At 37.9% G+C, this 22,686-nt stretch overlaps 1 long non-coding RNA gene across 1 annotated transcript; it reads left to right on the top strand.

Moving 5' to 3' along the window:
• Positions 1-15,439: 15,439 nt before the first annotated feature.
• LOC139732423 (uncharacterized) lies at positions 15,440-17,920 on the top strand. The gene is made up of 3 exons (XR_011711022.1): positions 15,440-16,070; positions 16,738-16,883; positions 17,766-17,920. It is a non-coding gene; the product is annotated as an uncharacterized lncRNA (long non-coding RNA).
• Positions 17,921-22,686: the final 4,766 nt, after the last annotated feature.

Genomic DNA, 22,686 nt, shown 5'->3' with positions numbered 1-22,686 from the left:
TTTCCCCATTTAAATTCCAGCTTAAACCGTGTGCTTAATGCTTGCTGTTGCGAAACATTATTGAAAGGAACCTATAAGCCCGATGTTAGTTGTGTAGTAAGCTACAGTATAAGCGCGCATGACTTGTCTATTGAATTATGATAATGAGAACATCTCATGCAATATAGGTATCATGTTTTTGTCAAGCACCGGAATAGGATGTGTAAAACACTCTGTGCAGCAAATAATCTAAAAAAAAACTTTAAAAACACAAAGTATAGTACCCCGTAAGCGCAATGACCCCCCCCCCAAAAAAAAAAAAAAACACCCAACAACAAAAAAACAAAAAAACAAAAAACAAAAAAAACAAATCGACACGCATGATAAAACCAGTGTCAAGCCATCAGGAAATTAACGTCCAGAGTAGATATATCAGGAAAGAAAATCATTTCACCAGCTGCTGGACTGAAATCCCTCAATTCATTTCAATTCAACTCAATTCAATCTTATTGTCCACTTATGGAAATTGGTTTTGTTTGCATGCATACACATTAGATTGAGTACGAACGTAGAATGCATACATAATTCGCATAGTAATAAATATGGATACATGTATGATGTGGATATGGTAGACATTAATACCCATAATTGCAACAGAAATGCACTGTATTCTCAAACAAGTCAACTTAGAGAAGTAACATTAAAAAAATCATGGGAAGGGAATGCGTTCCAACTTATCAGTGGGATTTATCAGGAAAGGAAAAGGGATTTAGTGGGGGCGCTATGGCATAGTGGGTAGGACTCCCGACTCCCGATCGGAGGACCTGAGTTCGAAACCCGCCCAGTGCTTACGTCCTTGGACAAGATGTTTTTACCCACTGTGTCCCTGTCGACCCAGGTGTATAAATGGGTACCTGGCAACGCTAGGGTAATAATTATCATATAGCAGGGCCCTCTGGTAGAGCAGTGGCTACACTGAAGAGGCTACCCTGGGTAAATAAGATCTTATCATTATATCATTATCATAATCATGATAGAGCACGTGAAATGTATTACTTTGTACTTGAAATCGCTGATGAGGTGGAAATGTACTGAACACTAAGTACAAATAAAAGACGGTTTATGAATATAGCAGGTCCTTATTATTACTATGAAGAAACAGAGAGCGGCACAAGGATCTCTTAGTGTGTTTTTTTTTCGTCGTTGTTGTTTTTTGTTTACTTACGATCAGAATGATCTATTTCTTGTTGCCTATTATTATCGTATTCTCTTAAACTATGTTTTCTGTATTGAATGAGCTGCATTGATTTCGTATGTACATGCAAACGTTATATTATACCCCTATACTTTTGTTGAAATGAAATAGAATGAAATGAATGAAATGAAATGAGATGTTGACTGCCACCAGATTAAAAAGTATATCCCAAGTCATTAATAATTTCCAACCTATTTATAGCTGTGCCATATGTGCCCTTACGGACAATGAAAAGGTGGAAGTGTACTAGCGTGCATTTTTACCGGTGACGAACATGCATACAAAACATGATTGTATTGTTTAAGTGTGGGCTCGTGGGAACACATCAATTACCGCGCGAGGAACGGAGGCCTGCGTTACATGGCGCAAAATATTACGTATCACTAGACATTGTACGAAAAATGATACCCTATTCTTGGGAGGATGCAATACGTTGAAGTTTAAGCGACTTTATGGTCTTAGCTTTTTATAAATTTCATTTAATGTTATATGAAATGCAATTCGAGCCTTTTCTCAACACGCAGTGTCGCCTAGGGCCGCTTATCCTAGGGTTACTTCAAAGGAAAATTGGAATTCATCAAAGAGAGGGGAAACGAAGAAAGAGAGAGGGAGAGAAATAGACAGACAGGCAGACAGACAGACAAACAGAGAAAACAGATACGGACCAAAGACACAAAACAGGATGAAAGGGGAGTATAGTGAGAGAAAATGTATAAGTTTCGTCAAATTCTGGTGCTATTCTCTCGACGCCGTTCGATAGTTCCCGGTGATTACTGTAGTCTACTCTGAATGACCCCATCCCGTGGGGTTAATTGGGCACGGGAGCAGGGGAATGATAGTTTTGTGATATCACTTCGCTCGACAACCATTTTACACGCAGTCTGGCAAGCATGGGACCTGCATATGCTGCTCTTTTTTTAAACTCTTAGTAAGGAAATATGATTTTTTTTTCAATTAACTATTTGAATTCTAATCAGAAAAGTGGCAACAAGGGTATCATGGGTATTGTGAGAATTAGATAGTTTTGGCACATGCATACTATGAAGTTGTAGTATTTTGTATCATGAATTTTACAATGTAAGAGAAAAATAGGTTAAGAGCAAGCAGAAAGAATAAACGAGAGAGTAAGATACAGGAAGGAGAGAAGCAAAATAGTGGAAAAGTGTGTAAAATTGTAAGCGTAAAATAAGGTATTTTTACAAACTCGTATTCACACACACACACACGCTCACACACGCTCACGAACATACTGTATACGAGCACACGACACGTCATAATAAATATGCTAATATTCCAAAGGATGAAAAGACGCCGCAGCTTTCAACTATGACAACGGGAACAGCCATCAGAGTAAAGAAGGCTTAAATTATGAATTTCATCTGCCTTTTAGCAGGACTATTTTTACACAATCTAAATTTACATTTGCTGGACCTAGATATTGGAATAACCTCTGTAACATGTGCAGGGTGTTTGTTTCGGGTAAGTTAGGTTAGTTATAGGTCTTCATGTCTTAGTATCTTTTGTATTTCCATTTTTTATGTATATCAGTCAATCAATCATATGATTTGTTGTATTACGTGTGTGTGGGGGGGGGGGATGTACCCTGCTTTTTAGCTTTCCTCCCCATTTCCAACATTCTCGTATATTTACAATATTTTGTAAACTTATCCTATATTTTGTATTATGATGAAATTTATGTATTCAATTTCTGTAAAATATTTATATGTTTCTGTTGGAAATGGAAAAAAGAATGAATGAATGAATGAATGAATGAATGAATGAATGAATGAATGAATGAATGAAAAAAGAAAGGGGTGAGTGAGAGGAAAGGAGGGGTCGAATAAGGGATACTTGAAATTGGTATCGAATCTATGCTCACCCGGTCTAAACAAGGATCGGGCAGTTGGCAATCTTAACGCTGACCCATTTTGACATCGATTTCCGACCATGCTCAAACGGTTGCATTTCCCCTGCTTCCCGCCATTCTTGACGTCGGCAAGGCAACACGCAAACAGGGCGCGGATCCGCAGAAAGCGAATCTGCCCTGTTTGCGCTAAATTATTCAGGTTACAGACACTCGACTGGAGGTTATTTAGCTAGAATTGTCGATGCCATTTCGTGTTTCGTCCACTATAGATTAAAGGAATCTGCTCAGGCAATGGAAGTCAATTCATGCGAATAGATCTTTAGGAATCAGAGCAAAATGATATCTTAAACTTAAGATAAAGTGATATTTCCTGAAGTTGTGATATATACAGATCACATATCAATCGATTTCTTCATTGTTATCTTATTTTCATCATTTTTATCACACTGTTTAGAGCTTTCCGCCACCGTTACGTGACACATTTGATTTCTTATCAAAGTATAATGCACCTTATATGCCTGTAGATTCTTGAATGGGAGTGAAACCCCTGTGTGTGCGGGTTTGGGTGGGTTTGGGTGTACTGGTGTGGAGGTGAAAGTGTGTGCGTGCGTGCGTGTGTGTGTGTGTGTGTGTGTGTGTGTGTGTGTGCTTGTTGGTGTGTGTGAGAGAGGTTTTTTCTTTACTATTATTTTCCATCTCTCCAGACTTGATTGTATTTTTTTTTTGGTTCTTTTTTGGTTTCATTGGCTTGTGTACAACCCTTTCCCGTGTACGCTCTAATGGACTTTTCTAATCTTGTGTTTATGTTTCCACTTTTTTACCGTGTTTGTACGTTTGCTTTTTTTACTCAAATTGTATTTTGTATGTGATGCAGGGCCCCTTGGCAGAGCAGTTCCAAGTGAGTTGAAAGGGCTACCTTGCTAAAAGAAAACGGAATGAATAAACAAATAAATAGATAAATGAATAAATAAACCCCAAATTACATATCAATGAGTGAATGAAGCGATATCAGTACAATACATCAGTGAAGTTTAAGGAAATCGGACTATTCGTTCAAAAGTTATGAATTTTTGAAGTTTTTGTGACGAGACCGCTAGATGGCCATGGACTGAATTATGCCAAGGGTGATATCATTCATCCTGCTTTCTGAAAGAATTAATCTAGTGCTCCTTCATTATGCTGGAAAAGTAAACATTTGTGGATTTTTTTTAAATATATGTATTCTCTTTTCATCGTAGTCCCTAATAGTGACGTCATGATCTGTAGTAGTCTTCTGATTTATCGGTCTCGTCATCAGAACCTCAAGAATTCATAACTTTTTAACGGATTGTCCGATTTTCCTCAAACTTTCACTGATGTGTTCAACTAATATTGCTGCATTCACTCAATCTTCATGTATATGTTTGGGTTTCATTCCCCTTTAATTGTTTTTACCAAATGATTCTCCAGACATGCTAAATGCATCATCGTCCTTTCCCTGAAAGTAACGCAGTAATTTATATTCTTTTAAGATGCGATGACAAAACTATTGGTTTCAAATCATCTCATACTATATATTTACTGATGGAGAGAAAAAAAAGAATGTGGTTTTGTGGTCTGCCTGTCTATCCGTTCTATTCTTTAGTCGTTCTTCTGTCTCAGAGAATGGGAGATCTTATAGATATTGCTACGGTGTATCCAATTTGGTCATAGCGATAAAAGGGAGTATAGTAATCGGCAGAACAGACTTTTCCCTGTTACGTTTTGTTACACATCCTTCCTGTTATACTGAGTGTGTTCTTGATTCTGTGCCTCTTTGCTGGGAGAAAGCAACTGTGTACAAATCCAACAGAGGTAATGATGGATGGAATCTTCAATTTGTAATACAAATTAGCATGTTTAGCGAATTGCAGCTTCGATATCCTGCTCCCTCAAAATGTCAAACGTTCCTAGTACGCTAAATCCTCTACTACGATAAGCTGCATATTTAATTCATCGCAGACAAGTCTAATGGGGAGAGAGTTGAACCACAGTTACATCTTTTTTTCATGATTGAGTGGGCCGTTTGGAGGATTGTTGGCAGTTTCGACAGAGAGCTCAAAGGTCGGAGTTGACATGCATTTCTGTCTTGATCCATGTGCATACCTTGGTGTGATGCATGATACATTGAGGGCATGGTTGTAAATACTTTCAGTGTAAAGATACTATAAAAGCCCAAGTAAAATGAGCAGTTTCATTAACGAACCTGTGGCAGAATTAATCGAACAGTTGACCCATGGTTAGTAACCATCATGCAGCAACATATTTATGAGATTGCATAAATATACAATACGTACTAAGCGGAATCTATGTTGAAAAGAGAGGGTTTTCATGTACACACATACACAAACACACAAATACACACACACACACACACACACACACACACATTATAACATTTTGAGGTGTTTGTGTACATGTATGTATGGACGAGTAGGTGCACACAATGTCATATACAATGACAACATTAAAGTAGTAATACAACACAAGAGCAGTATTTGATTGAAAGGTATTTATTGAATAACATCTCTTGCAGCCAGGAGGCTGAATTGCGGATATCTTACAAGGATCATCATGAATACATTCAAATATACAAACATACATTAAAAATATAAACATTGCACAATAGAGTTAACTTTTACCATAAACAAAACAAAAAAAAAAACAAATATTACGATTACAAGTATTCACACCTCTGTTCTTGTTTTGTTTTGCACACGTAAGGACTAAATACAGTATACTGTATTTAAAAACGTCTGTTCCTTTTCTGCAATAGAAAATTCATCGCTCCCTCTAAAATTGTCATACATTTCATGTAGACCACTCTGGACAATATTCAGTACTTTTTAGGCGCATTAATGACATCAACAGGAATGATATCAACTTCTCATACGACTGTCTCATTTAAGCAAGTGCATGCACTTTGGTAATGTCTTCCTCTTTCTTTATGCGAGCATGAGAACCATTACACGCAAGCTCTCACCCCAAACGCACTCAATTAAACTTGCCGACTTGCCTTTTTGAAGCCAGTTTATGTCAACGTCCTCATCTGACACGCTAACATGAGATTTGCGTTTCACTTCAACATCGTTTATTGTGCCAACTATTAAAATTTCAGGTGCATGTATATTTGAGATACAGCTGGCTAATGCGACCCTGCAGATTAACCATTTGGAGAATTACAGGCTCCAGGATAGAGATTGATCCTGGAGAAAAGGAGAATAGTGAATTAGGTTATTGTGTAAATTCAAACTCCATGGTTCTTGATCATTACTTTGGGATGTATTAATTGACTGACGCCATCCTCTTGCTCTAGAAACCATATCCATACCTTTCCTTTCTTTCTTTTCTTTTTTTTTTATCCAGCCCCATACTCATCTACCTTGATGACTCCAGATCAAGTTTGAACGTGGGGATGAGGAATATTTGATGAGTCAAACACCGCCCATCAATATCAAATCATTCTTTCAATCTTATCACTATTTAATGTCGGCCTCTTATTATTTTCTAGTTCGCTTTAATCTGAATCAGACTTCAACTCAATCAGCTCTATATTCCGTCTTCACATTATGGACAGCTCACGTCGGAAGGTGCTGATTTAGCTTTATTTCAGTAAGATGTTATTAACACCTATAACATTATCATGTCCTGATAGATATTCATTTCAGAAATACAGCCAATTTACCTCTACAAACTCCCTGGCGAATCGAAGCGAGAATTTCTGTCCACGTGAAAAAAAAATGCAATTTGTAATTTCTACCTATTTTACATAATCTCATTCCACACGATCATCACAAAATCGTCAAGAGCTGCGCATGAAGAACATTATTCATTCATAATGTGATAAGGAGTATTCACAATTGGGGAATTAACGTTGATCGTATAGTAATTTGGTGATTCATCATATCCCTTTACTTATCTTGACCTTAAAGTAATGAGTGCTTGCTACTCTTCCCTCCACATACATGGCATACCTATTTGATTCATCTCTCCCTCTTTCTCTCTATACATTCTTAAGTATACACACATACACACACACACACCCACACACACAACACACACACACGCACACACACACACACACATATATATATATACATGTATGTAAATGTATATATACGTATGTATTATATCAGGGCTCGACATTACATGTAACTTTGTGGGTTTTTTTTCTGAAATCTTTGAATCTGACATTTTGGTGGCCCCCAAAAAAGAAAAAGTAAAAATTCACTTTGAATTTTGGCTTACCCTATCGAGACACCAAAAGATAACCTTTCTTGAAATTTTGGTGGCCCAGCATCAATTTTAAGTGGCCCTGTACCACCGGTCTACCGCTAAATGTCGAGGCCCTGTATACATGCATGTACCTGATGTACGACTAATGTATGATAGAGTTGAGAAGGAGGAAACATATTGTATGATTTGGACTCTCACTGGTGAATAATTGACGTATGTTCTGAAATCTACTTAAAGTACATCATTCAGAGTATTTTCTGTCTTTAATCATTCACCGTGCTCATCACGAGCGACTTGTATACAAACTTGTATACAAGTTTTCAAATTTATAACTCCTTTCATTCTAAACCTCTGTCCACATGATAATCATAACCGTAGAGTTAGATGTTCACCATTCCCGGAATACCTTTCAAAACGAAAAAATAGATGTATGTAGCAGATGATATCAATAATCCAGTTTGTGTATATTCCTTGATCTCATGTCTTCTTAGAATCACAGGGAACCCTGTCGATGTATCGGTAACAATATCGATACTTTTTTAGATTCTCTTTGATCCATTTTCATCATCAATGAAGGAAACCAACCTCACAAAGAGATATACCTGCTGCTGCCGTACTTGATTTTACATTCATTATGATTTGCTTCCTCTAACTTTTACTTTTGCTATACTGTTATCACGGTTATTACTTCTTCGAGTAATGGACAAGGCATTGCATTCACGGACATTAACCGTCCTTAGGTTATCAGACTGCAGTCTGCAATCATTGCAAACTTAACATGCTTATTTGATAATATATAACTGTTTTCAGAAATGGCTGCTTATTACATGTATTAAGAGATTTGACATCGTATTCAAAAGCAAATCATAAAAAATAACCAAACACCATATACAATCAAGTGAAATGAAGAGTCCTCACATAGATTGGAAATTGAAAGAAGATGCCATCGCTTTTCTTTTACTTGTCAAAGGAATGATTGGGCTAACCACCCTTTCTCGTCTCGGGAAGCTACAGAGATTAATTTATATCAACAATGGTCAATTGTCATTAAACGAATAAGAATTGCTGAAGCCTCGTCGATGTCAATGTCTTAACAACAGCAAACGTCCTCTAAATAAACGCCTTATAGAAAGTTGAATCACTGCCAATCTATTCGTGCGTATTTTGCCGAATATCACGCAAGTGACACGGTAAAGTTACTAGACCAAGATTACTGTGACCGGTAAAGACCATTCGCGAACTCTCGGAAACTTTCATAAATATTTTTTAAACTGTCGGTCGTGTTTCATTGCTCTCATATTTTGTAATAGCTTGCTACTTGGGGTACACTCTCCGTATAAGATGATCCTATTAGCACACATCAATCCGGACAAACGACAAGCGATGTCATTTCTGCTCCCATCTATTTGGGAGTGTCTCAAGATGGCAAGGTGCATAAGAAATGGATTTAACATTATATCTGCGAACGGTTTTCCATGGAAATTTCAATCTGTCATGCATTTTAGTATGAGGAAACTAATTGTAAAACATAGCAGGCGATGTTCTCTTCACTCCTCAGTATCCATTACGGTATGAATAATAGAAAAAGCTATCACTTCTACATTCTGATGATCCTGGAGTATGTGTTTTTGAATATTGTCCGCCATCTCCTCATAACGTCGCTCCCTGTAGTTATCAATTCATGAACAGCAACAATAATTCCACAGAACCAAAGTTTTAGATTACTATATAATGGACTGCGCTCATTCTTCTCTTCGCTTTCATGTGTGTGTATGTGTGTGTGTGCATGTTTTTTTTTTTTTGTGTGTGTATGCTTGTATATGTCTGTGCACGTGTTTTCGACTTTCAGTACAAAATGTGCGTTCAAGTGCCGTCAAACATCGAATAATGGAACTCCGTGGTCTTTGTGAAGAAATGCAATGATCACAATAGGACGATCTATGACCGTTAGGAGTGCTATCATACAGGTGACGTACAGGCACAGATAAGAGTCATATACACTGTACAAACAATCTTTCATTATACGAACTGGAGCGAATGGAACGCGTGTAATTCGAAAACTGTCAAATCAGATTATGTATAGAGCACGTGAAATGTTTCGTTTATTTGAGCGAGTGTTTGCCAGTGACCTTGATGAAGATGTCAGCTCAATAGTCAGATGTCGTGTAATCACTACTTAATACTAGAAGCAGAGGGACTATAAATGTGCCGTGACGTAACAGGAAGAACATCTACTGTACAGAACAAAACATATGAATGAAAGAATATTGTCGAATCGAACAGACCACCGAAAGGTTGAAGGTTAATCATTTTAGATGGCTTAACAGAGATTTTTTTTTTGGGGGGGGAAATTTATCTCTGAATATTCAAACTCAAATGTCATGCACAGCTTATTCACAGAAAACAAGAAAATAAAATCAATGGTTCCTCTATTGAAGCATAGTTATCTTTACATGCGATGAACAATTGTCATCATAATTTGCGTTACGAAAGTTTGAATAATGTTTAAAAGATGAATTTGAATAGAAATACCGATCATTACATTTCTTTAGAAAAGCTTGTGACAGCATACGCTGCGTACGATTGTAAGAAGATTGAAAGTCCTGTCGACAAATGTGGTTTCCTAATTTCATACGTTCAAGGTGATATAAACATTACATTTATACTCTCGTGACCATAATGAAGGAATGAGAATTATACAAACACGTTACCGTAGGTAATGACTGACTTCAATGGCACGGCTTCACAGTACGAAAGCGGGCGTAGAGCCTGAGACAGGATGCTACGAGCAAATGCTCTTTTTCTTTAATCAGTCTTTTGTCGGGCAATCATATACGATTAGAATATGACTGTACCGACGGCTCGCCTAGGGATAAATCAAGATTTCTTTCCCCCCTCCATTTGACCAAGTGACATGTACTGCCATCGAATCCCAACAAATAAATCTGATGAATTACGGATTTCTGAGGGTGGAAGCACAACCAGGCGAGCGCAGGCAGCGGTCTTCGGGGTGAGGTAGCCGGGAGAGGAGAGGGGCAGACACGGCAGGTTTTGGGTGTCATAGAAAGAGACCAAGAAGAAGAGAAAATTCATAACATCCGATAGGCACATCATCTTCGGAACCTGCCTCCCATTAATTTGGATGTCAGTATAGCTATCATGTTATCCTTTAAGCGTCACGACACCATGGCATTAAGCCTTCGCCTTCAGAATTTCACGAGGGAAAAAAATCGTTTTTCATTCCTCTGTCTGACACGTTGTGACTACTTGACTTGAAAAAAACAAACATGCATAATATGGACATCGGTGAAACTTTTGTCGCTGATGATAACGATGCGCCCCTCAACGAAAGGTAAAAACTTTATTCAGTGGATACTAAAAATAGAGACAAAAAAAATCGACTGTGATGAATGATGGTATGCAGTGTGATAAGAGGAATGCTTTTGAATTCCTATGTGCTCATCGCTTGTTTCTTTTCCGCGCGATGATCGGAATTACACCCACTAATGCAATAAATTTTGAGTTAAGTCTCTGTATAACAAGTGTCCTTGATCGGTGTTTCATTAGTGACGTGCTGCTGTCATTGGAGTAGCAATAATGTGACATTTCATGGACTGGCGGCGGCGAGTACCAAATTAGACCGACGTTTTCTTTTCCCCATGTCAACTTAAAGATTGCTTCGCTTTGTCGGTCGTCCCACCGCACATAACTGGTGCCGTGTTGGTTATCAAACAATAAATTCATACAAATCACATCTTTCATAATACCATTTCATTCTCACAGTATATAATATCATCGCATTTGAGATACAGGAAATCGTTCAAAATGCAGAGTTGGTATTTTGTTTTGCCGACACACCGAATACTCGATAGTCGGCGATGCAGTGTGGGCCTCTCGAGCTTATAATTTGGTTAAAATAGTGTCATTCATAATATTGTACACTTGTTATTCCTTGATGTCAGTATAATGATGACACAGTGTGGGCGGTTTGTATAAAATAATGTATACATATTATATAAACAATGGTATGTGGAATCATCTTTGTGTGTATGTGTGTGTGGGGTGTGTGGGGGTGTGCTTGTGTGTGTGTGTGTTTGTGTGTGCATGCATATTTTTGTGCTGAAAAAGATGAAATGAAAATCAAAGGCCAAAGAATGGCAAATGTCGACAGTTCATGAAAGATGCCCTCAATCAATGCGCGCTTCCTGACACAGATTAGCAAGCATTGGTATTGTTTATGGGCGAGCCAATTAAGGCCACGCTTTCATCATTATTATCCTTCGAAAGATATGCACACACGCGCGCGCTAGCGCACGAACACTGCTTTCACCGCTTCAGGTTACCGTCATACATCAACGTTCACAAATCATACATCCATTGAGTGGTGGTACATGTGCATGTTCGAAAGAGTAGGTCAAGCGAGAGTGCGAGAGACCGATGAAAGGAGATTAATACCGCGTGTGAGCCCCTCGTCAATGAGTTCACCCATAGCCTTGATCCGGAATTAATCTAGTCTATCCGTTCTAGAGCTCCGTCATTACTGCCCACTCCCCCGATGTGATTACAATATCAAGTTCGCGTCAGTAATTAATCAATTGCTATTGATAGGGAGCGAGTCGCGCAATTGAGACACACAGACACGTCGCTACAGGCTGGGGTGGAGATCCACCCCGTTACAATAATCGCATGTCTATCAATTGACGGTGTGTAAAAGCACAAGCCCTCCACTGGGTTGGTTAGTGAAGATGAATTGTGTAATTCTTGTTTTACAGCACAAAAACTCAATATATCAAGCAGAAAATAAAAAACGACAAAAAAAACACACACACAAAAACAAAAATGGAAAGATGTTGCTGGTTTCATAGAAAAAGGAAAGAAATTGAACCCTTTTAAAAATCTTTTTCCCAAACAATATTGAAATCAAACAATTGATCATAATAAATCTTAAAACCAATCAAACATTATTATTTACATTGTTATGAAATATAAAGTCTTCACAAAGGATCCCGTGATGGAGGTCTTCACAAGGGAGCTCATAAAGAATATCTCCACAAAGAAATCGAATAGAAAGATAAACACTCAAAATTCATTGATGAGTTCAAAACCAAACTAGGCAATACAATCCTCATTGCTCTTTCTGTTTGTAGGAGACAGAATAGGAGCAAAATATTCACGTGTGTAGATGGCATGACATTAGAACTGGGGTAGTCGGGATATTCGAGTTTCTTCCGCGCTTCTCCGCGAGGCAGCTATACTGTAATATCAATATCTCACGCACTGGAAAGTCACACCGTGGGTGAACTATTTATTCAGGGCGAGCATACATCGGCACGAAGAAGGAGTTAAGTGACGCTATGATGAGGAGAGGAAAAAATAAACAAACAACTATAGAGCACTGGATGGGGAGAGGTGGTGCTAGGGGTTGGATGAAATCCTCATTATGCCTTGATGCAAGACCACCATCCGCCTTGTCATGGGCCGCCCGTCTACAGGTCGCCCGTCTACATAGCAGGTGGCCCATCTATACAGGTCACCCGTCTACAGGTCGCCCGTCTACAGGTCGCCCGTCTACAGGTCGCCCGTCTACAGGTCGCCCGTCTACAGGTCGCCCGTCTACAGGTCGCCCGTCTACAGGTCGCCCATCTACAGGTCGCCCGTCTACAGGTCTCTTGGTAGAGTTTTCATATCTAACGAAGATTTCAGCAGGGCTGTGTCTCGCACACAGGTGGTGAAATGAGTCGCTTCATTAGCCCTTCACAACCATCGCTTTAGGTGAGAGTCCAGTCCATGCACAATTTGACTTGTTGAGGGTTTTTTTTTCTCGATATAAAACATGAAATAGGACAGTTATGGACTGTGACAGTTTCACGTGCTTTCACCAAACAGTGATACCAAATGCATTACATAATTCTGCAAATAAGATGAGATGGTGATGGTTAGCACTTCACTACTCTTTGATCAGTATGTACTGTGTCCCGTTTCATAAACCTTGTGTTGTTAGTGACAACTGCCACATTTCTATGACAAATTTGCTCTCAGCCAATCAGATGCAAGGATTTCAGTAGCTTATAACAACTATCGCAACTTGTCACAGATAACAGGTTTTATGAAACGGGGCCTAAGAAGACATCTAAAAAAAATAAAGCTTTTCTCGAATAGCTTGACGACTACAATGACACAAAAATGATGACGACATAAGCAATAGTCATAATGCTAGCAATAATAGCGATCATGGTGATAGTGGAAATAGTGATTATAATATAGTGTTAGTGAAATAACAGTGAATACATATAATCTATTCACATCGATAACAGTTTTAGAAATGAGAAGGATTGCCGTTATAGTGCAAATGAAGGTAATGATGCTATAATTTTCCTGGATAGCACCATTTTTGCAATGCTCGTTTTGAAAGTTCTGTCATTGTTGTTTCGATACCAGGCACCTGCTTCACATTCTGGATCAAATGGGGCAACTCTGCTTTAACTGTTTTGCCAATGGACCGACGCGCCGCGGAAAGGATTGGACTCACCGTATTTACATACAAAGACTCAGAACATCTTCCAATAGACCACGATGCTCACTGAAGCAGAATAGACGTTTCCTTGATGGGTTTGTTCTAATGTACGGTGAAATATACACACTAAGAAATCAGGGTTCAATTTGGGGTTGAATTTGACCCAATGCACCCTTGCGTGGACTAGGGTTGAATATTTAACTTCTATGGGTGCTATTTACTCCGAATGGGGTTCACCTTTGAGAAAGTTTAATTTTTGAACGTCTCCAAATAGAAGAGTTAGTCTGCTACAAAAACCTAGATCGTAGTGTTGCGTTCAAACATGTTATGATTTGTAATGCAGTATCAGTAGTGATTTGAATTGTGGATGATGTTCATCTTTAAGATTGCAAATCAATCAATATAAAGATGTTTGTTGGTGTTTGATAAAATGAAATAGCATTTTTTGTTCGTGCCAGTTTCATAAACAGTACGTGAGCAAAGACTAACATGCCAATCCCGGAAATTAACCAATCACTCACATCAGAGAAGACGATCGAGGCATACAGCGAGCTAGCTATACTGTACAGTATGTGTATACGTGTCACAAAGCAAAGCGTCGCGACACTTCACTTTCATTTCGTTCTAGAACTCCCGTGCAATTGCATTGAAGCGGGGCTTTTTCGTTGCAAGACTTGCTGATTTATACAAGACTAAGGTGAGTAAATGATCACTTTGTAAATCATGACATATTTGGGTTGCTTCTGTACGGCTAGATCCTTCAATTCTTCGGTAATAGGCCTAATTTCAATCGTTTGTCGTGCCGTTCTTTGTTACCACGTTCACGCGTGTATTAATACACTGTATGCAAAATCATATGACCTATAAATGGGAAGTAATACGGGCCTCTTTACGGTTACTACTGCTTGCTACTGCCATTTAGCAGAGTTACCAAGTCTCACGCATTCTGAGTGAGACTATCGACAAGAAATAAGGCAAAACAGTTTGCATTGTTTAATTTAATGGTAGTTTAATGTATAGTGATTTGTGATACTGTTTCGTCTTATATTGCATGTGCTTATATGAGACAGTCTACAGAGTCAGTAGGCTATTAACTGCTGCGACCTGCCCGAACTCGAAGCGTTCGGGCTCCCACAGTGTACAACTGTGTATGGGACTAAGACTCGATCGCGCACTGTCACTAGTCATATCTGCATGCCCCTGATACAGTCTGCATGATAAGCTGTGTGAGAGTCGCGGTCGGCGGTGACACACATGATACGGATACCGGTGATTGAAACACTGAATGAGAGAATGTGCATCAAACTGTACTAAGGCAGAGGAGGTACAGCTAGTAATCATCAGTGTGAAAGAAATTCCTTCTTACTTGGGTTTGGTTGCACAGTGCCGCAGTCAGTACCAAGTACCACAGTAGTGCAGACTGAGTACAGTAAAATCCTATACTGGTATAATAAAGTTTCTTGTACGGTATATAGTGGCCGACTAGCTAGACTAAAAGGTTTAGCTGTGTCAGTGTGGCAAGGGTGTGAAGCTGATGATACCGGTACTGATTATCAAAAAAAAAAAAAAAAAAGAAGAAGAGATATTTCAAGTAGATCTACAGTACATGTATAAACTTTATGGCCCAAACTTTATATCTATGGACATGGTGAACAACAGTCGATCATAATTATACTGATTTCGAAGTGAAAATACAAGTTGCCAGCAGCGTTGTACGTCATGTAGCAGACTAGTACATTGTATTAAGTGTGAGCAATCTATATAATAGCCTATTGACATCACCATGCGCTGTGCAGACATCATTCATCTACATATTAAACTGGTGGGTGGTGGTAAATTTGAGGTTACAATTGGTACCCGTACCGGTACAACAAATGTACGTTACTCAGACCCTTATGCTTTGTATCGCATTGACGGCACTGTTACCTGCAGATTTGTTATAGGGCCTACTGCACATGAACAGTTCAATATAAATTCAAATTTCTGTGTTACCATTGCAAGTTTCTTTCTTTTTCCCCTTTCTTTCTTTCTTTCTTCAGGTCAAAGGTGTTTGAAGCATCCTTGTCCTTACAGCAAATGAAGGATGTTGTTTGTTTCATTATGGACTATGCTGCGCTGAACTGCATCCTACTCCCTGGGAGTATTCTCGGTATGAAACCTGATGTCAAAGCTTCTTCTCTACTTGTGACACCAAGGCAAAGGTGAGTTTTCTCTGCAGGCCAGGAAAATGCACTTTTGCTCCCTTTGATATAAAAACTGTTTTCTTATGAATGTTGCAAATGCAGCATTAATTATCTGTAAGAGTTGCAAAGATCGAATGGTTAATCTTGTAAGATTAATTGCAGTATGCCATGCAGAGTCTTTGTATCACTGTTGGCGGAAGGTTTTCAAAAGTGGGGGGGGGGGGGCACTTCCTAGTTTCATGAGCTAACAAGCAAAAAAAAAAGGCCTTGAATGCAACTTCTGGTGACACTTCCAGGTTTCAGCTTACAAGCAAAAAAACAAAACAAAACAAAACAAAAAAAAACAAAACAAAACAAAACAAAAAAGTATTCAGCGCAAAAACAGATCCTTATGGTGCTCACACTTCCAGGTTTTTATCTACATGTATTTCTTTCTAGTGCCACTTACACACTTTCGGGTAAAGAAAGTTGGGGGGGGGGATGGGGACCCGAAGTGGGGACAATTATAATGTTTTCCTTTGTATTGTGCCGAAAAATTAGGGGCCCGAGTCCCCCTGGTTCCTGTGGCCATGTATATAGCATCCAATTCTTTCTTGCACAGCTCTACATTACTGTTGTTTTTTAGTTGGATTATCAAAGATGACATACCATGTATTCGGTTTACTTTTGTACATGTGCTTAATAGATTTAACGCAGGAATCGCAACACTACAACGCCAAGGAAGAAAGAAACCTTGCCAACATTTCGCAAAGTCCGGAAAAGTCTGCTGCCATATGTCGCTGCCACCTAACCTGCAACTGACCTGTACTGGATCTGCCAAAGAACAATACTGTGAGTTGATCACGAGACTGCTGTGTCTCATTTTTTTTTTTTTTTTGCATTGTATGTTCAGATGTATTATTTATGGAACTCTTTAATGCATCAGTCTTTATACATACACACAGTGCACTCCTGTTCTGATAAATAACGTTACAACAAAATTGAAATTGAGGCCATAATGTTATTGGCTCTACATTTGTTGCTTTATTGTTTACTTGTTTGGTTGCAACAAAACTTTGATAAAACGAAAGAAAACTGTAGGCCCTGAGGACCTCATTATAACAGGAGTCCAGTGTATACTGGGCCAAATACGCTGTACCGAATTGCTGATGCAGTCACTGCATCAACATAAAAGGAGGATGATCCTGGACAAGACGTTTGTCCCAGTACTAGTATACGACTGGACTGGTCATCTCTCTTCTCTCAATCAACAGTTGTTCCCAGTTCAAGGTTAATCTGCATTTTTGCATTGAATGTGAAAACTCGGTACATGATCAGTATGACCTTTTTCATGGAGAGGGTTGATGGCCCTCACAAGTAATTTTGACTTCACCTGTTCTTCATTGGCATATATTTCATCCAGATGGCAGAGCATTTTCAAATTTTCAGTGTAGAGTGTATGGTCTATTAAAGTTCTAGAATTACATTGTACATGTAGTATAGCATTGTTTTGAGATTGTTACCCTACAATCAAATTTAAGCTTAAGAGGGTGTGTAGAGTGTGTTGTACTTGTGATTTGTCAGGAAAGTGCAACCCATAGAAATGTTCAATTTGGTGTTTTCCTTCCTCCCAGAAATTAATCTTCTCAATAAATGTATGATATATTGTACATTTTTGCATCACTATACAGAGGAGAGTGTAACACTTTTGTTGTTGTTGTTGTTTTCCCCCAGGTATTCTGCATGACTGAGGCACCTTCTTCAGCTGTCTTCGTGGAATGAATCGCTACAACTTCACTCAGTTCTACAGATGCATCCATGATGAAACCTTTGTCCAGGGCAATCAACTACAGTCTGAAACAGTCTTCATAAAATCAGTGTAGTATACTGGCAGGTAATATTGTATTGTGAAGAACACTTCATCAAATGATTTTAAAGAAATCACTGTAGAGTTACAACCCTGTGGCTACTTGTATCGTGATGAGTTAATACTTGTATCTGCTTTGCATTGTGTATCATCCTCTGCCTAAATGACTAAAACACTAAAAAAATGTATTGTTTTGTATGCTGACACTTTGTACAGTACTATCATCCTCGAGGTTGTTATAGAAATTCTTGCAGCTAGAGAAGTTTGGTTTTCTTGTCATTCTTGCTTATGAATATAAGCTGCATTTTGATGTTTTGGGTGGAAGATGAATTTTAGCCTTGAGCCAGCACTGAGAATTACACTGTAGTACAGTGATATCATTCAAGCTTTCTGTATAAAGCTGGACAATTCCTGTACCTTCCTGTTTTATGCCACTCCTATCCTGCCTATGCTATCCTACTATTATCTCTGAGTGTTCCTTTCTCTTCTATCATATCTCGTACAATGTGATTCTAGTTACAAATGCCATCCCTATATCGATGGAATAGACATATCCCCATACTTTGGGTTAATTGGATGCTGTTAGAGGAAGGAGGGGGGGGTCCTTTTTCCTTTTTTGCTTGTCACAATTTGCATGTGTGTGTGTATTAGTGGTGTTGATTATTTATTTTATTGCAGTTTCAGCAAACTTGGTATCCTTCTTTTCCTTCTGTTATGTAACAGGTGAGGATACTAACCTTTACAATTATAGTATGTAAACATTAGCCATGTAAAGATGTGTTCACGGAAATCCTACCAATATTTGTGTACTGTGCTTTGATTACTTGTTAATGATCCTTCTTTTTTGAAGGTCTCTAGATATTAATCTTTAATTTATGAAGTATTTTCATTCATTTGCATATACATGTAGCTGGAAAGTATTGTGGCCATTTTGTTTCCTTCTATGCATGTGGAAACTAACCATGAAGGTTTTGTAATGTACATGTATACCTTTTATTCAACTGTTGTATTTTTTTACCTGAATTCACTGTGTTGTAACTGCTTGCAAATGCAACATCTGGAATTAACAGCTCTGCTTTCTTTAGATGATAAAAGTGTACTTTTTGCACAACGCACATGGATTGCAAATGTTTCATTTTTTTTTTCTGCTGGGAGAGATTTTTATGTTTATTTTTTGTCATAAAGAAATTCTTATAGGGAATTGAAATGATGTAATGATAATATAATGACAGATCTTTGATACATTTTTTTTTTCATCAGGGAATATTGTTTTCCCTTATTTACAAAATTTAAATATACATTGTATTCCATTACTATATGAGTATATGTTATGTACATGTATTGTATTTAACTTTCTTAATTGTACATGTATTACATTATAATGCAAAAACTTGATTTGACTTAATTCTTTGTTTTGAATGATGAAAACCTAGCCTATGAAATTAATACATGTGCATTTTTGTGTGAATGCAGAAATGCATCCATCTTGACAAATGAAAGTGACAAGTTTGTATGTACCAAATGATGAACTGTACTTAGATAATGTACGGAAATGGGGAATTTCTCTTTATTTAATTTTCCTCGTTTTTTATCATCCCAAGACTTTATTAAACAAACATGAAATGTAATCATCTGTGATGCAGATATGTTTTAATTTCTCTGTGCAAAGTGTGTGCCAAATATGAAGTATGAGCAGCATGTACAATGAATTGGTGGTGGCATTGTTAAGGAGTATGTGTTGGCATTGCTAAGGAGTATGTGTTTGATTGAACAACTCTGAACACTGTGCTGTACTTTAAGCTTGAACATCTCCATTATTTCAGCAGGATATATAATATATATAATATATATACATATTGTATGTAATATTGTATATAATATATATATATATATATATATATATATATATATATATGTATATGTCTATTTAATACATGCATATATTCAAAATTGAACCCTTTGCGGTGCATCTACGCTCCCTGGTTTTTATTTTTCCTCCTTAATGGGTTACATATGATATATATATATATATATATATATATATATATATATATATAAAGTATATATGTAACCCATTAAGGAGGAAAAATAAAAACCAGGGAGCGTAGATGCACCGCAAAGGGTTCAATTTTGATATCTGAAAAGTTCAAGAATTAACCCTTTTGGGTGGAAGAATGAACCTTTTTACAACCTTGAGGTTGAACAATGTATCCTTCAGAGGTTCAATTTTTAACCTGCCTGGGTGCAAAAAATAAACCTTGAGGTTCAGTTTTGAACTCAGAGGGTTCATTTTTATGATTTTCAATTTTCAATTTTCAATTTTTCAATTTTGAACCCCATAAAAAATAAACCTTGAGGTTCAGTTTTGAATTCAGAGGGTTCATTTTTATGGGGTTCAAAATTGAACCCTAGACAGGGGTTCAAATTTTGAGGGAAAAGGGGTGCTGCTATTGCATCACGCCTAGAGGTTCAATTTTGAACCCTGATTTCTTAGTGTGTACGGTGACCCTACTCCCGATTGCTTTCATTTGGAGATATGCTGTATACATGACATCCCTGGGATAAGGAGGAAATGTCGCCGGTTCGTAATGCAGCCAGGTGGATTGTTTGGCGCAGCGGTGGGATAGCAGCAAGATTTTATTTCTATTCCCACTGAACCTTATCACACACACACACACACACACACACACACACACACACACAAATACTCAAAATTATTATAACAAAGTCAGAGTCGATTCATGCTTTGAACAATTGCCCTGCAGCATTTCTATTAATATTCTATAGTCACATGAATTGATTGGAGTGGGAGGCTTAATTCGTCCGAGGAGATGTGTTCATACAATAACTCTCAAATCAAGAAATGGAAAACGACAACGTTTCCCTCCATTTTTCTGAGAGTCAAACATTAGTCCAGCGTCTCTATATTACACCTGCAATGCTTAATGTAGTCTGAGCATGTTAGCAAATTGCATTTGGATAAGTTTCTGGCAGCTGTAAATCGAAGCTTATCAATCACACAAAGTGGTGTGTAGCATGAATATTATTGTATGGTAGCTCAAGAGGGCCCTCCTCCGTCAACTGTTTTGCTCTCTATGTGACTAGAAAGTATGATACTAAACACTCAAAATGAAATAAAAGATAGAGAGATAGTTGTCCCAACTATCCGACCACGCGTCTGGTTTAAACATTTGGAGACTCAAGAAAGTCATGAGAAAGAATGTTATATTATTGTGATGTCTTGAATTGACCATAATTCCATTATAAGAAGGGAATGTCTCTATTTGGTATATAATTATAATCATTGGAGACTTTGGTGTGCACGGGGGGAGTGGTGGAATTATCTTCGTTATTGTCCTGTCTCAGCTTACGGCCTTGTTGATATATTGTTATCATTATACCTTGAGGAAAATGATATTTTTCATTCGTGCATTTCTTCAACATGTTTTATGCAATCTAACGCCCCCTGCTGGCTACACATTTGATAAGACATACCTTAGTGCTTAATACTTAATGAGACATTATAAACTTTGTTGTTTTGTTGTATTTTCTTGATGTTGATTTGTCAACCAGGCCACTGAGGAGGTGTAACGTTTCTTCCCAGATGAAAACATGCCGGCTAAGTAAATTGACGATTGATATAATCATGTTTGTTTGCTCAATGCGCACACAATTTGATGGCGCTCTGTAATCGTTAAATCACTTATTTACAACATACAATGTGAAAAAACATGTAAAAACTACAGGGTACTTTCGATGCGCATGCGTTTCCTAGCACTACGCATTGTTTTCTTCTTCTTTTTTTTCTGCACAACGTATTTTTATAATAACGTACATTAACGATTTGCTATTACTTCGTTAAGTATCGATTACGTTATAGTGCTGATGATTTATATGCGGACCGGATCGGCAACTCTGTTCTATGTGCCCATATGTATATAGTTTATGACTGTGTGCATTGATTAGGATAGATAGGTAGAATGCTGCATGGTTTCACGAATCTGAAAATGATAATAACAACTATTGGAAAACAGACAAGCAAACAAACAAAACAAAACAAAACAAAACAACTGCTACTGTATATTCAGCGACAACAACCCGAGGTAGTTATGCGTGCATTGTTTGTGTGCGAGTGTGTGCGTGTATGGGCCTTGTGTGTTGTATAGGTGTCTGTAGGTGCGATGCTTGTGTTCATTACGTAAAAGTGTGTGCCTGTGCTCACGCAACAAGTGACGGAAGGCATATACCAATTTCAGAAGAGCACAACATACCAAAAGTATAGAGTAAAATAATGGTTTCTTTTGCAGTTTCTGTTACATGAAATTCGCCCGTTTGTCATGACGTCTGTCGTGAAAATCGTTACAACAGCTAATGCAAGACGGAGACGATGGTCATGTTAGGTGTAAAGGTCTTTTATTGATAATGTGATTCGAATGCGCTAACAACATTATTTTAACATCTTAAGCAGTGGCACATATAGAAATTCATTTATAATCACTCGCATAATTTATAAGCATTGCAATAAAGCATTCTGTGCTATTTTGACAAATATAACATTAGACATGTTAATCGCCACCCAGCCAAATGCTATTCACATGAGTTACAAAAATGTTTGAAAGAAAATTTTGATAGTTGTGTGGGGGGAATTGGTGGTCACTGATCATTTCTTTAAATGTATGACAAACTATTGCTTTACATCGGTGATTTAATCATGGCAATTTCACGCGCTGTAGATCTTGCATTTACGACTAAGAGAAAAAAATTATACTGTAACAGATTTGTAAAAAG

Source organism: Diadema antillarum, unplaced genomic scaffold (genome assembly GCF_040938485.1).
Source record: "Diadema antillarum isolate AM-2024a unplaced genomic scaffold, OU_Dant_1.0 seq00000423_RagTag, whole genome shotgun sequence".
Taxonomy (NCBI): domain Eukaryota; kingdom Metazoa; phylum Echinodermata; class Echinoidea; order Diadematoida; family Diadematidae; genus Diadema; species Diadema antillarum.
Note: the sequence above shows the minus strand (reverse complement) of the source record. Positions and strands in the feature narration are given on the sequence as shown.